The following is a 16,014-nucleotide window of genomic DNA, read 5'->3' on the forward strand; positions in this document are numbered from 1 at the left end:
ACCCACACACAGGAGATAAGAGCGTTCCTTGAGACGTTAAGAGGGCATTTTCCCGAGCTCGCAGGCACTCGTGGGCGCTATTGTTTTGCCGTGTCACTTAAGAGAGAGCTGAGACTTTTGTCATTTGGGTGGCTGTGCTTTTAAAAGCCCAGTGTAAAATGGCACACACGCTGCATTTTTTTCCGAGCTGCAGGAGGCGGGGGGAGCGGGGGATAGTGCAGACTGGAGGGACACTGCCCTCCTAACCAATCAGAGCGCGCCTGCTTGCCATCGCAAAGTTGTTAACCCCAGAGTCTTCTGGCTGCCGCGGCCTCCTCTGCTTTTAATCTTCGTGGATATTTCTCCGATTTTTCCCAAACGCCCACAGATCCTGGGGGAAGCCACCCCATTCAGCCACTGATCATGGGAGAAAGTCTTACTTTTTATTTACCAAATATTTTAAAGATGTTTGAAGATCCATATGCTGCCTGGAGGCTGTTGTTTCTAGGGACACAAGTATCCAGCCTATATTGTTACAATTATTTTTCAAGAACTGGCTTCTTCTTTGCCTACACTAACGGTAAGTTTGTAATTTTAAACATTTATGTCATTAGATCTTTGGATGAGCTACCAGATAAAGAGGATTTTCATTGTGTTTCTTCTAACAAAACCAATCTTTGTATTTTTTCTTTAGCTTTGGTCTCTGCACAGTCCACCTAATCTTGTCTGGTAAATTTTTACTAAAAGAAAAAAAAACACATAGTTTTTTTTTTTTCATTATTAAAGCTAAATATTTGTAATATAAATTATACTTTAATTACTGTGAACTACAGGGGAACTCAGCTATTTCAAGATGGACTTGTTTTGTGCCAGCAATGTTGGTAATGCCAAATATGTGCATATCCTCTTTATAAAAATTATGTATTACCTAATTTGTCCAGGACTAAATGATCAGCAGGCAAACTATGGATGTAGTTTTGTTTCTTTCTTTTTTTTTTTTTTAATAGGCCTATTGTGGTTTTCTTGATGGATTACTTGGATACAAACTACAGAAAAGCTGCCCTTGGTATAATGAAGGTGGAGATTGACATAACCGGGTTTATATTAAGTTATGGCTGTTACTAAATAGTGGATCTTTTATTTGCTGATCAGATCTAAACTTGTATTCCATGATATTAATTCTTTGAAGCTCTTCATTAGATAATCTTTGCAGATCTAGCTTGTTTTTCTCCAAAAAGGTACATTTGGGAGACATTTTGTAATTTTTGGCATTTTTCTAATTTTTTTTTTTCTTTTTGCACACGGTGGGAGATCTTTTTTGTTTTGCATTGATCTGTGTTGGTGGCGCTGTAGTGCTCCTCAACAATTTATGTCAGTTTCACTAAAAGAGAAAAGGAGGAAAAAAAAAAGAGGTGGGGCAAGATTTGATCTATTATCTTATCCCTTTATTTCCTTAAAGAAAGTTCAATTTGGTCAGAGGAATTATTCAATTGTATTATTTAAATGTTTGTTGTGAACTGTGAACCGTGGGTGAGAGCAGACATGTCGTCACAACCCGTCCAGGGAGCATCAGGGACAAGCGTGCAGTTTGCAGTTGTGTTTTATCTGATCTGATGATCTCTAGATCAGAATTTTTCAATTATAAGCTGTTGGTTTACTTTCTCTTGCCTCGGTAACATTTTGCATTTTGTCTATATCACAATACCACACATGTTAATGTTTTTCCAATATAACAAAACGTTTGAGTTTTAGTTCACTCAACATTGTAAAAGTTGAATTTTGTTTTGAACCTAAGGATTTCTTAAATAACTATTCTAAGTTTCTCCAGGGAATTTTCTAGTAGTTTGACATGTAATAATGCCTACATTATTATTTATCTTGAAATGATACTTCAGTTGAATTTATGTATATTTTGAATTATGTTTTGAAAAGAGCAAATATTTTGGAATAAGGTAATTTTTTGAGAATATGTACACAACTGCTTCTAACTTTAAAATTGCTGGTATTCATGTATCTAAATGCAAGTAAATGTTTTTCATCTTTGTCCTTATTGAGAGTTATCTGATTAGAGAATATGGGGTTTAGGCCCAAAGCCTCCTAAGAACAAAATGTATATTACGATATGACATAGGTTATACCCATCTCTGTGAACATTTTAGTTGTTTATGAAGATAGTAAGTATATCCTTCGTTCAAAAAGGAAGTGGAAGGAATCAGTAATTGTATCTAAAAACAGATTATTTTGCCAAATAAAATAAAAACAACTGAAATACTATCCTAGACCACCTCACTGTATGATTGAATAATTTCTTGAGAGAGTGAAAATTTCTGGAGTTATTGTTTTTATTCACTTTGAAATAGAAAAATCCTTATTTCACTAATATTTAAAATTCTGAAGTAAAAGAATGTGTGAAAATGGCTGAAAATAGTATTTTTCATTTTTGTGTCCATATAATTTATTTCTATAGGGCTCTTTCCTTGAACTTCAAAAATAATTATGTAGCATGTCCATACTTTGTTTATACTATGCTATAAAAATTTGAAAATGTCCACTGTAACATTTTATCTCTTTATAAAACTTAAATGCCCCCCATCAAGACTAGTTTTGACCTTATGGATTATTTATAGAATGAAATACAGCAGGTGTAAATATACTATCTAGCCCTCTGGTTATTCTGGAGAGTTTAGTTCTCTAAAGTTGATCTACTGAATAAAATATACCTCCCAATATGTGTGTTGCTAAAATCTTCTGTTATTCAGCTGGTGATATATTTTATTTTAATTTGCAAAAACTAAAAATGTGTATATATTGTCGCCCCCCTTTTAAAAACAAACTGATGCTATGAAGTCCATATGTGGGTATGCAATGCTCTTTGTTCTCCTACATCATTGACTATTACATCATTGATTATGAAGTAACCATTATAGTTAAATCTTCACTTTTTAAAATCATCCCTATATATTTATATTCAAGATATTCTTTCATATGTGCCTCTTGCATCACTAGGTAGGTAAGGAGGTTTAAATCTATAAGGCAAAAACAATTTATTATTTTATATTATTCTCCATTTTTAAATCCACCTTGTGCTTCATTTTAGCTCTGGATTCTTGGGACATTAATTCTTTTTTTAACTGACAGTATTTTTGTAGGCATTAGTTCATGAGTTTGGTGTGATTTAGATTAGAATTATTATAAACTATGTTTTTATCATGAAAAAAATCTTTATTTATTAGATGTAGTCTAGAGAGAACTCAGTTTTCCATAGTAACAGTTGCTAGATCATGAACAATAAAAAAAAAATTATTTTTAAAAAATCCTGAAATGTCATTTTAGTTAATAATTACACATTTATTTCTTTCTTGCACACCATTTTATCAGAGATAGTAGCAAGTAGCAAAATTGACTACATTAAAATGTCATATCATATTTTTTTTTACGCTGCCCATCCCTCTGGTGGAAGGGAGGGGTCAATGAGTAGTGAAATAGCCAAAAACAGGTTGCAGAAAAAATAAATAAATGATGCCAAAGACATGGAGAATCTGTAAATCAAATTCTAAACAATAAACCTCAGAGAAATAAACTTGAAATTATGGAGTTTGGTCAATAATAGAAATAAGCTGAAAATTTTATTAAGACTTAATGTAATGAACCAATACAATTTCCTAATTTATTAATTTGTACTCATTAGCGTTCCTAAAAATTGAGGAAATTTTCAGGTTAGCCAAACCTATTAGGAAAGATAAGATAACAAAGGGAAGAGATATTAAGATGACCTAACATAAATGCTAAAAATATTAGCCAGGACCAATCTAATATACCTCAGAATGAACTTCTTTAGAAGAAGGAAAAATAGCTAAAAATTTTGTCCTCAGAAAACCAAGTTCAATACAGACCTGAAATTGTATGTTTCCAATTCCACCCACTTCTTGTGCATATTTACCTCTCCTATTTCTTGGACATCTCATTACTTTCCACAAGACCATACAGATTCACTACTGTCCTCAGCATGGTTGTGTGAGGAAAGAGAAGGGGAAAGTAATAGACAAAATGGGTATTTGCAGTATAACTTTTTTTTATATATTTCCAAAAAGATTCTTAAATGGAGAGTCTAAAGAGAGAGTAAAGCAAAGAAATTGTTTCTTTATGAAAAAGATGAAAGGGTTTTACTTTCTACTTGATTTGTTCAACATTTATTTTTATTTGGAGATTTATTTATTTTAGATTTCTTCTACCTATTATTTGCTACTATGCTAAGAAGCGGGGGTATAATATTAAGATCCAAGCATCCCTGCTTTCATGGACTTTATTGTCCAAGAAGGTTCAAAGTTCTAATCTAAGGTGTTAGATGTGGGAGGCTCCCATTTGGAAATAAAGACCAAATGAGATTTCTGGAGTAAAAGAAATTTTTTTTTTAATTTAAATACAATCAGAGAACTTAACAAGTGCCCTTCTATTGAAGGACTATTATTTGGGCACCAAATAGTCACACATTGAGGGGAAAATAGCCTCAGATTTTAGATATAGCCCAAATAGATGCTGTATAAATAGACAATTAACTAATACAAATTTCTATTGCAAAGTGAGAAATAAAACATAAACTTATTTGCTTGTGAAGAGAAATGGAGAAGATCACTCTGGTAGTAAGAATTTGGGGTGTGTCATTGTAAGGTCCATTTAATGAAAACTTTTGAATGTGGTAGAGCCTCATTTTGTACATTTTGTTCACTTTGTCATGAAAAAACTGTCAATGTAAATATAAATTGTGAAATGAATCAGGGAAATATGATTGCAGTGTTAAAGGATTATGTCAAAATTAAAATATTTATTTTATTTAAAAATCTTCTGTAATATTTTTAATGATAGATATAACAAATTTTTAAAATAAAAACAAACATTTTCATTTTATAAAGATAACATAATTACACACTTAGATAACAGTTAATTAGTTAAGCACATCAGATATGGAGCCGGAAAGTAAGACTGCTGTTATATGCAGATGATTTGGAGAAGGATCTCTTCATTAAGGATTCTCTATATGTGGTTTAAGATGACCTCAAGAATAAACTTATCAAATTATTTTTGTCATAGAGCCAATTAATCCATACTGGCTGTAGATGTATTATGTCATTTAGTTTGCCTTTGTACCAACATAGAACTTTACTGATAGTGGCATAGAAAATATGGACATGTATTATTTCCACTAAATCAGTAACAGGAAGCAAGCCAGTTCTAGGTTTGGTTCAGTAGCTCAACAGTGTTACCAAGTTCCTTAGCAGGTTCCATTCTTTTACACTGCCACAATGTCAGCAATGTCTTTCCTCATAGTCACAAGGTGGCTGCTGCAGCTCCAAGCATCATAGCTTGATATTACAATTTCCAAAGGGAAAAGAGTTTCTCTTAATGCATCCTTTTACAAGGGAAGAAATTCTTTCCCAGTGGCCCACAGCACACTGCTTCTTAACAGCTCATTGACTAGGTTTATAGGACATGCTCATACCTTACCCAGTCATGGATAAGGAGATTAAAATTCCCATGATTAGTTTGGCTAGGGAAGAGCCCTTGGAAGGATGAATACTGAATACCTGCTCAGCAGCCAGTGTTCAATATGTTTAGCTTCTGTTTGCTTTGTATGAGCTTTAACTGCTTTGTATGAACATTCTTGAGTGATAAAACATAAATATCTGTTTTCATAGAGACCAGACTGGACACAAAGGCAGCTAACTAAAAAGAAAACTAAACTAAAAACAAACATTTAATCAGACCTTACTATGTTCCAGCTTCTGGCTAAATGCTACCTTTATTATATCCTCAAATTCTCACACAAACTTTGGAGATAGGACAATTATTATACCCATCTTACAGATGAGGAAACTGAGGCTTAGAAAAGTTTGACCCAGGTTACCCAGTAAATGAAAAAGATGGAGTCTGAACCTGAGACGTTTGAAATCAGAGACTTTATACTTACCTACACTTCTATACTATCACATTAGACATTTGTAAAATTTATGTTCTGTAAATGGACATATTTTAAATGCACTATATGATGTCACTGTTTAAATGAATCCTCTAGTGAATCATCTTGTAAATCTAATATTTTCATAAAAACAGTAATTGGCAACCAAACTTATCAGTTGTATACTTCTGAATTTTCGTATGTTGAATTTGCTGACGGCACACTTGTATTGCATTTTATCTCTTCAGGAACATCTCATGAAATTCTTTCAGAAGTTTGATTTTTATAGGGAAAAAAAAGATCAAAGCCTAGAGATTCAGTGAGGCTTAGTTGAACTGGGTAAATTCGTGATTCATAACACTAGGTCCAAATAGAATGTTGGTGTCTATTTCACAACGTACAAGTTCAGTTTTATGTACAAAATGTTTTGATCTTAACCAGGTTTGGGATGTATGGAAGTCTACCCCTCTGGAACATTTTTGGGGGATTCAGTGTACTCTAGATCAGTGGATCTCAAATGTCATTGTGCCCCAGAATCGCCTAAAACACAGATTGCTCGGCCCCACAGCTAGGGTTCCTGGCTCAGTTGGTCTGGGGTGGGGCCTGAGAAGCTGCATTTCTGGCAGGCTCCCAGATGCTGCTGATGTTGCTGATCCCCTTTGAGACCCTGCTCTAGAGAATCAGATGGCACCTGCCATGATAAATATTTTGACTTTGAAATATGCCGAACTTAAAAGGATGTCATTTAATATTTGGCAAATATATGAATACACATATATTCAGATATTGAATAGGGTTGTCAGGATAGCCTCACTGAAAAGGGAAGAGTTGAGCAATGACCTGAAGGAGGATTCTTCTTATGCCTCAGCATGAATATCACATTTCATATTTGCCAATGAATCATATATGTGTGTATTTTTAACCCCCTTTTTTTTAAAAAATAGCAACCCACAATTTACAAATTATTTTTAAAAGTGGGTAAAAATAGAACTTAGTTGTGCTCAATAGCAAGTTACATCTGAGAAAGACTTCTGTATCTGTAGCGTTTTTCTGGTTTTTCTCAAGATGTTACCTCCCCAGCCACTAATGCCCCATATTCGTTAATAGGACATGGTTTTGATGAGACTGAGAAAGAAGCTGCCATTGCCAATGACCTATATTTAGCTTTGAAACTCAGGCCACTGCCCCAATCCACTGGAAACTCTCATCATCCAAGACAAAGGTCACAACCTCCAGTTGAAAAACACTATCAGATGCCAAGGAGTGAAGAAGACCTTTTCCAAGAGTTTAATTGCTCCACTGCTTTGACACTTAAGAAATTTTTAATTCTGAAGGCCTTTGCTCATTATTCATTAAAGTTTAAAGTCCAAGAAACAAACTACCAGCATAAATGAGTAAAAGACCATCAGTAAATCCAAAGTCCTGATATTCCCAGAGCCTATATAAACTTTGAGCTATCCTTTCATACCACTAGAGGCTTTGTCAAGAAGCTAGCATGAAGTACCCGAAGAGACAAAAGTAGTAAGTTTGGACTGGTGTGGTCCAGTATCAAAAAAACATTCAGCCTCTATATAATCATAAACTCAGATCATTTTAAATGGCCTAAGCCTGCCAAACTGTGCTGTCCAACACAGTAATCACCAGCCTCCTATAGCTATGTAAATTTAAGTTTGAATTAAAATTAAAAATTTAGGAGCTATACCTAGCTAGTGGCTACCATATTGGACAACAGATTTATGGAACATTTCTGTCTTAGTCTGTTCAGGCTGCTATACCTATACCATAGCGTGGGTGGGTTATAAACAACAAAAATTTCTCATGGTTACAGAGGCTGGAAGTCCAAGATCAAGGTGCCGGCAGACTCAGTGTCCGGTGAGGGTCATAGTGTCCTGGTTCATAGATGGCCATCTTCTTGCTGTGTCCTCACATAGCAGAAGGGGTGAGGGAGCTCTCTGGGGTCTGTTTTACAGAGGCACTAATCCCATGGGTGAGGTTTCTACCCTCATGACCTAATCACCTCCCAAAGGCCCTGCCTCCGATTACCATCACACTGGGGGTTAGGATTTCAATAAATGAATTTTGGGGAGACATAAGCATTCAGTCTATAGCAATTTCCATGATTGCAGAAAGTTCTATTGGACAGCACTGGCGCTCCAGACCATGGTAGGCTCACACTGTTGCACAAGTGCTTCTCAACTTTTCCTGTAGTTACCATCATCCAGAAACTTAAAAACAAAATGCCTGCATCACATCCCCAGAGATTCTAGTTGGTCTGGGATCAGATCTTGACATAAGCATTTTCCAAAAGCTATTCACAGGATTCCAGTATAGAGCTGGAGTTGAGAATCGCCAAGTTCCTCTCTTGAAGGAAGCCAATAAACCAAAAATTGAAGAGGTCAGTAGATTAGTGCTGCTACTTCTCATCTCAGTATTTCAAAAGCTATAATCCCATCTCCTGGAAAGTGAGGAAGGTTCAAACCAAAATGAAGAATAACTGGACAGTCCAGCCAATTCTGTGGGATGAAACATTAAGTTGACTGCCTAATGAACACCAACTTTAGCTGGGAGAAAAACAGCCCAATTGCCACGGTTAATCTTGCATGCTGAAAGACTATTCTGAAGTTAATTTGAGTTTTTAAAAGGTAATATGAAATTTGTTAATGTTAATATCCAAGGAAGTGCTTCCTTATGTTTTTAAATTTAGTTTACAAATCTTAATCATATTTATAAATCTTGCAAATTTTAGAAATCATGGTCCTTTAAAATTTGGTCTTATTTATACTATTACTTGATTAAATACCTTCCAACTTTTTATTCCCCTTTATACCACATTTATAAATTTACTGCATACAGCTACCTCCTTTGGTATCTAGTAAGTAAGCCCTTTCAAGAAGTCAAGAAAGTCTTACATATCTAATAAATTTAACTTCTAAGTACAGTGATTCTTAAGTTCTCTTTAATATTTCAACACTATATATAACTTTGTAGGAATTGTACTTAAAAGTCTAATGGGCTGACCTCTTACTCCAATAGGTCAAGTGTTCTTAAACAGAACAATTACCTACATTAAAAAACACTTCTGTACTTATTCTAAATCTTTCTGGAGTTAAACGCTTCTTACCTACAAAGAAAACAGTTATGTCCTACCAAACAATTTGGGTGATGCCTTCCCAAGTAAATTTTTTGATCTGCCTTTTCAGTGTACTGTGGTTTTCTTGATGAGCAGAAGTTTCGGTTGAAACACACTAGATCCTTGTCTGAGATCCTGATGTAACATTCTGAGCCTTACTTACATTCATTGTATCCCCACCCCACCCCCCAAAAAAGGAAGTTCATTTGCTCAAGATAGTGAGCCACCCGCACAAATGGCTACAACAATGAACAAATATTTAGGTTGTGCATTTCTTAATCATTTAGAATATATAACTGTCCTTTATATCTAAATCTGGACACTTTTGAACTTGGCAGAATCCTTCACATTCTGTCTTGTAGGACAATCAACTCTTGGACATACTAACAGATACTTAATTGACACTGAATCTCTTCATGGCTTTGTTTGACTCTGTGGTCACAATTTCCAAGCATATTCTATTGACAAAAAAAAAAAAATTTTTTTTAACCCCTAGAATAGCTGACTAGAAGCCTCTCCATACACATTTCTATTGAAGACATTATGAGAATACAGCTTTGCCTGATCTGTTTTGAGTTCCTAGCTCTGCCCTTTACTACATGTATAGCCTTGGGCCAGTTACTTAACTGGGCAGACCCTCCGTTTCCTCTTCTATGAAACAAGGTAATAGTCCCTCCTCACCTGGCTGTTGTGAGACTACAATGAGTTAAATCACTTAAAGCACCAAGAATTGTGCCTAATATGTCATAAGCATTCAGTTATGCCATAAGTTCATTTTTTCATAGACACCCCTGATTTCAGGGATCAAAATCAGCTTTACACAGTGTGATAGGAATTAAAAAGATCAGCCCATTTAGGCATGAGGATATCGTAGTATTATTAGAGAGGCCCTCATTATCCTTTGCAGCTACTCTCAGTAAGTCCAATAGCCTTTCCAACAATTAAGGTTTCTTTGTTACCTGCTCTTCACTCACTCAATAAATCTTTATTGAGCTTGTACTATATTAAAAACAACAGCAACAACACTATCTTGAGCCTTAGCAGATTAGAGAGAAGAGAAGCAGTTGGGAATTGGGATAAACTTCATGGAGAAGATACTTTTGTCCAGAGCCTTGAAAGACACATAGCCTTACAATATGTAGAAATTGAGAGAAGAAATTCCAGGTAAAGAAAGCAGTGTGGGCACAGGCAAGGAGGAGAGGAAACACATGGCATTTGGAAAGACCAGCTGGAAGTCCAGTGTGGGTAGAAAGTTAGCTATAATGTGTAGAGGTTAGAGACTGGGAGAGATGGACCTGTGATGGTAGCTTGGAACCAACACAAGGAGGATTTGGAATCCCAAGCTAGGGAATCTGGATGTCAGTCATTTCCAACAGAACACCAATTCAAGTGCTTGTAATTAGCCAAAAAATGGTGATGGGATAAATAGGAGGAAACTAGTTATTTCTTATGTTACCATTTACCCATTAGCCTGAGTAGAGGAAAACTTAGGTGGTCTGGATCTCTGACAAGGTAAGTTTTGATGGGGAGAATAAAGAGAAGTAGCAAAGGTTGAAAAGTTTGAGACAATTTTCAGTAACTGTGGACACTGGGCAGCAGGGGGCAGCATGAGGGCACCTAAAAGTCGAAAGAATGCATAGGGCATTTGCTTCTGTAATATTTCTTGACAATTAAAAATTTACATAATATAGGCTACTTATATTAATAATACCTTAGTATTCTTTTCCCCATAATGAATAGAAATTAAAAGAGAAAAGAAGAAAAGTGACAGGCTGGCTGATGGGGCAGAATGACATTGCTGTTTATTCGAGAGCATAGAAATTAACTGTTGTCTATGTGTTGTTTCCTTTCAGAGTTCATATAAATTTGAAAGTGTCTAAATTTAAATTGGAAAGCAATTGGTTTTCATTTGGAAAACCTTTATGACTCTTATTAAAGATTTTACATTTTTTGAAGTACCCTTGTTCAGCTATACTGCTACACTGCATTCTTTAAAGAAACTAGTAAAAAAATGAGAAAACACTTGAAAATAAAATTTTAGTTAAATAATGAATAGAAATTTTAATACACATCCTGTTTTACATACCAGATATATGGAATTTTACATTTTGGCTTTTCTGCTTAGGAAATTTTTGGACTTTCAAATGAAATTTTTTTTCTTTGTATCTGAAATTCGATGGGATGCCTGAGTGGCTCAGTCAGTTAGGCGTCTGCCTTTGGCTCGGGTCATGATCCCAGGGTCCTGGGATCGAGCCCCACATCGGGTTCCCTGCTCGGCGGGGAGTCTGCTTCTCCCTCTCCCTCTGCCCCTCCCCCCTGCTTGTGCTCTTGCTCTCTCTCAAATAAATAAATAAAATATTTTCTAAAAAAAGTTTGGATGGTTCCTGATAGTAAGAGTAGAAAATTAGAAGTTTCCATGTAGATTTTTTTTAGCTCTGGAATTTACCATACACCCATCAGAAAATAGCTGTCTTTCTCTCCTTGTATGAGGAAGATGGTGTAATACTGCTCATATACTACACACAGAGAAACTTTCTTTGTTCCTTCATGATTCTCTCAATGCCCACCACACGTGTTTAGGAGGTTGTGATCCTTTATGTGCTGCTTTTGTTCCCTCATTTTACCTTTCTGTATCTGCTTCTTTCCCTGTATTGACATATATTATACTTGTCACCTTAAATGGCCACATAAATTGATGGCTGACTACTCCATGATTGTTGAATATTGATTTCCACCTCCATTAAGGAAAATCTGAAATGACGAACAAACTTTTGGTTTAAGGTAGTTTACCTGAGGGGCTCCCGGGTGGTGCAGTCAGTTAAGTATGTGACTTTTGGTTTTGGCTCAGGTCGTGACCAAAGGGTCATGGGATCGAGCCCCCTGTCGGGCTCCATGCTCAGCACAGAGTCTGCTTAAGATTCTCTCTCCTTCTCCCTCTGCCCCTTCTGCTTGTGCTCTCCCTCTCTAAAATAAATAAATAAATCTAAAAAAAAAAAAAAGACAGTTTACCTGAAAATTAGTTCTTAAATATCATGAAAGGAAATGAAAACAGATGATTTTCTAAATTTATGAAGCATTTCCTGTATATTTAATTTCCATCATTTGTAAGTCCGAAAACAGGAAAATTAAAAAAAATTTTAAATGTTACCTATCAAACCAGGATTACCAGGATATACACACAGGACATGCCCTGTTTGTTTTTACAGGAACTAAGTCCAGTGAGCAAAATAACCTCTTTTTGTTTTGTATCTCCCATGGTTCGTAGTAACAATGCTTGCACAGAAGCAGGGCCCAATAAATGAAACATTAGGAAAACTTATTAAAGTATATGTAACACAATCTAGTTTTTTGATATAAGATTTAAATGTACTCTTCATACTTTATCATACTTTTCAAAATTGTTAAACTGGTTAAATTGTTACTCTTACTGTTCTGGTTGTTGCTATTTGGTATTTTTCTCAGTGCCTGGATAATAGTATTGTGTTATTTTCTTAATTTATTACATAGAAATTCCCTGTGCTTTTCCAGTGAGAATTTCAGGCTAATTGCAGATCTTTTATTACTAGACTTAATTACTTCAAACATTTCTCCTTCAGCTTTTATTTTGAAGTTTGTCTCTTTTGATATTCTGAATCTTTATATTCCAGTTTTAATGATATAAGGTACATGGATTTCTCATATCACATTTGACCATATTTATGGCAAAGCTACTTTTACTAAGCATCCTCTAAGAACCTTTTGTTTTAAGCATCAAGTGTTACTAATTACCAACTAACAGAGCATCACATCTTTGACTCACTCAGTGAAATTACTCTCCCTCCGGCATACCTTCCAGGACTCTGTTTGCTCTTACACTTTTCATAGGGGCTTTCTATACTATGTAAACATATAGCCAGGAAACACTAAAGGCATAATTACTATAGAAATCGTACATCTCAAATTGAATTATCTTTTTTTAGCTTTTTACTTTAAAAAAATTTCATATATCCTCATTTTTTTCCTACCAACTATTAGAAAAATTTGACAGTTGGAGAAGTTGGGAAAGATCATCAAGTCCTTTTTTTCAAAGTCCTTTTTTCAAAGTTGAGGAGACTGAGGCCAAGGGACATTAAGATCAGCTAGCTGGTGGTAGAAGCAGAATTGGAACCTACATTTTTTAACATAAAATGTTCATAAATAACCACTTAATACAGACGAGATAACCAAGCATGCATTATTTTTTAATTCACTGATGACTTAATTATAAAAATGTAACATGGCTTAAAAACGTTTTCCTTCCTGGGGCACCTGGGTGGCTCAGTCGGTTGAGCAGTCTGCCTTCGGTTCAGGTCATGATTCTGGGTCCTGGGATCCAGGCCCACCCAGTCAGACTCCCTGCTCAGCAGGGAGTCTGCTTCTCCCTCTCCTTCCGCCCCTCCCCCCGCTCATGCTCTCTCTCTCTCTCTCTCTCTCTCTCTCAAATATAAATAAAATCTTTTTAAAAAAATTAGTTGAGGGGTGCCTGGGTGGCTCAGTTGGTTAAGCATCTGCCTTCGGCTCAGGTCATGATCCCAGGATCTCAGGGTCCTGGGATCGACCCTCGGGCTCCTTGCTCAGCGGGAGCCTGCTTCTCCCTCTCCCTCTGCCTATGGCTCCCCCTGCTTTTGCTCTCTCTCTGTCAAATAAATAAAATCTTAAAAAAAAAATAGTTAACAAAATTTAAAAACCTTTTCTTTCTAAAAAGTCTTAAAAACCCACATGATGGAGGCAATACTATTATAAAGTTATTCTTTTCTCTACACTTAAAATTGTTTTTTTATTCCCACTGAGATTAACAAGATCGAATTTTAAGACCATTAGACAGAATATAGTTCAAAATTACTCCCAAAGAACCATATTTTTCAAGTAGACCATGAAAGTTTATTCAAAGAAGCACAGGTTCTGCAACAACCCAAGAAAATAAAGGCAGGGAGTTCTGTTAAGATGGAAGAATGGAATTAGAGACTAAAGAAACACACAATAGTGTCCCCTACAAGCCTGATATAAAGAGGTGTGTGTGTGTGTCTAAATGGGTACATGCTAGCATTTTTGTGAATGGAAGGATGAAAGATAGGGTTTGAAAAATTACTGTAGAAGGAATACTTTTTCATTCCCATAGCATTTCCTTCTTTTGAAGATTTGGGTTTTGAGTATTTCTGTTCAAAGAAAAGAAGGACTGAACAGTTAGTGTAAACCCAGTTTAGCATTTATGTTAAAACGAAGGTAAATAGGACCTGGTTCAGCCTACTCAGGGGCAACCAACTTCCCACCTTATACTGACAACTATTCCTTAATCTTTCTTTGAGAAAAATGCTCAGCTTTTTTGTGAAATAGTATTATCTAAGAATACTTACTGAAATCTTACTATGATGACAGGCACTGAAGCTGTTTTATAACATTTTGTAGGGATTAAACTAAATAGCATATGTAAAATGCCCAGCAAAACTAAGAACTCAGTAAATTTGGCTACGAGGCTTCTTTATCTATTCCAACCAATACTTGGAAGTATGAACTATCTCCATGCTACAGAGGAGAAAACTGCAATTCATAGAAATTAATAACTAAATACTAAAATTAATAATTGTATTTAAGTTTACAGAGCTACAAAACCCAAATCATGTCTGACTCTGGAGCTAGTGTTTTTAACCAAATGCATTTTAGCCATTTGTTTTCTTAGCATGTCATCTGCTAAAAACCTGGAATGCTGCTTTTATTTAAAATGGGGGAAATTAGTAAGCAGAGAAAATTCAGGAAAAAAACATTTTTATTGATTTTCGGTTCTTAATAAGGTGATGATGAGGAAGAGAAAATTTTGAGAAAAATACATTAAAATTATAAAAATTATAATACAGTTACATCTCTTAGAATAATTCAAACTTATGATAAATTTTTTAAACTTTTATTTTGTGCTAGACACTCTTTAGAATAATTGAAAATAATATGACCAGATAAATTAAAAGGGGTGAAAAAAAGATTATTGAAAAATAAATAAAATGGGTGAATCTCAGTGTTATGTTAAAGATTTCCCATTTACGGCAATGTCCAAAGCACTCTAGTCTTGCAATCAAATCTTCTGTGATCAACTGCACGATTTAGATAGGTCATAGATTTTCCATGCCAGTGTGTTATTTGGGGGCATGTATACATATGCCCTTCCTAACCACTATGGTGAAATTGAAATAATATATTCTTCCTCAATATTTATATTTGTATTTGCAGCTGTCAAAGATTTTTCACTATATTATCTCATTTGTTCATCAGAGTGGCCTAAAAGAGAGGAAAACAAGTATTCTTTATACTAAGTATATGAGATACTTAAGGCTCAGAAATTAAATCATTTCTATAGGGTCAAAAAATGGTAACTCTTCAATGCATTATTTTTTAATTCATTGAAGAGTCCAGCTCTTCAAACATGGAAGCCAGTGTTCCTTTCAAGACGTAATGCTGTGTCTCACTGAACCATGTTGCTACTTTGAATGTAAAATGTTACTTATCATTTGACTGTTTTTACACAAAGCACTCACCCTAAGGGAAACAGTAGCAGCCTGTACAGAGGCCCTGACCCCCCAGGGAGCTTGCTTGACCAGATTTGGAGATTGAGGAGTCACTGGGCAGCCACCTGATGAATCATTTGGCAATGGGGGGGGTACCAGAGCTCCTTGTAGATTTAAATATATATATATATATATATATATTTATATTTATATTTATATATATATCATTTGAGGACATTTTTAGCTTGGTTTTTTTTTGTTGTTGTTGTCTTAGCTAAGAGTTTTGAAAGCCTTTGCAATTAATATTGTTTTATACTGTATATCCAGGGGGGAAAAAAGCTCAGAAAAATAAAATGATCTATGAGATAAAATAGGATTAAAATGTCCTTTAAAATAGCTCATGTTTATTGAGCGTTATTTTTGTGTCAGGTCCATGATAA

The 16,014-nt window shown here is 35.2% G+C and overlaps 1 protein-coding gene across 1 annotated transcript in view; it reads left to right on the forward strand.

The window, feature by feature from the left end:
* The first annotated feature begins 277 nt into the window (after window positions 1-277).
* Window positions 278-16,014, forward strand: part of EPC1 (enhancer of polycomb homolog 1) — a 94,178-nt gene continuing 78,441 nt past the window's right edge. Inside the window, exon 1 of the mRNA XM_027592828.2 lies at window positions 278-559. The gene's annotated coding sequence lies outside the window, so the exon portion shown is untranslated. The remainder of the gene's footprint in view (window positions 560-16,014) is intronic.

This window comes from Zalophus californianus, chromosome 9 (assembly GCF_009762305.2).
Source record: "Zalophus californianus isolate mZalCal1 chromosome 9, mZalCal1.pri.v2, whole genome shotgun sequence".
Classification (NCBI taxonomy): domain Eukaryota; kingdom Metazoa; phylum Chordata; class Mammalia; order Carnivora; family Otariidae; genus Zalophus; species Zalophus californianus.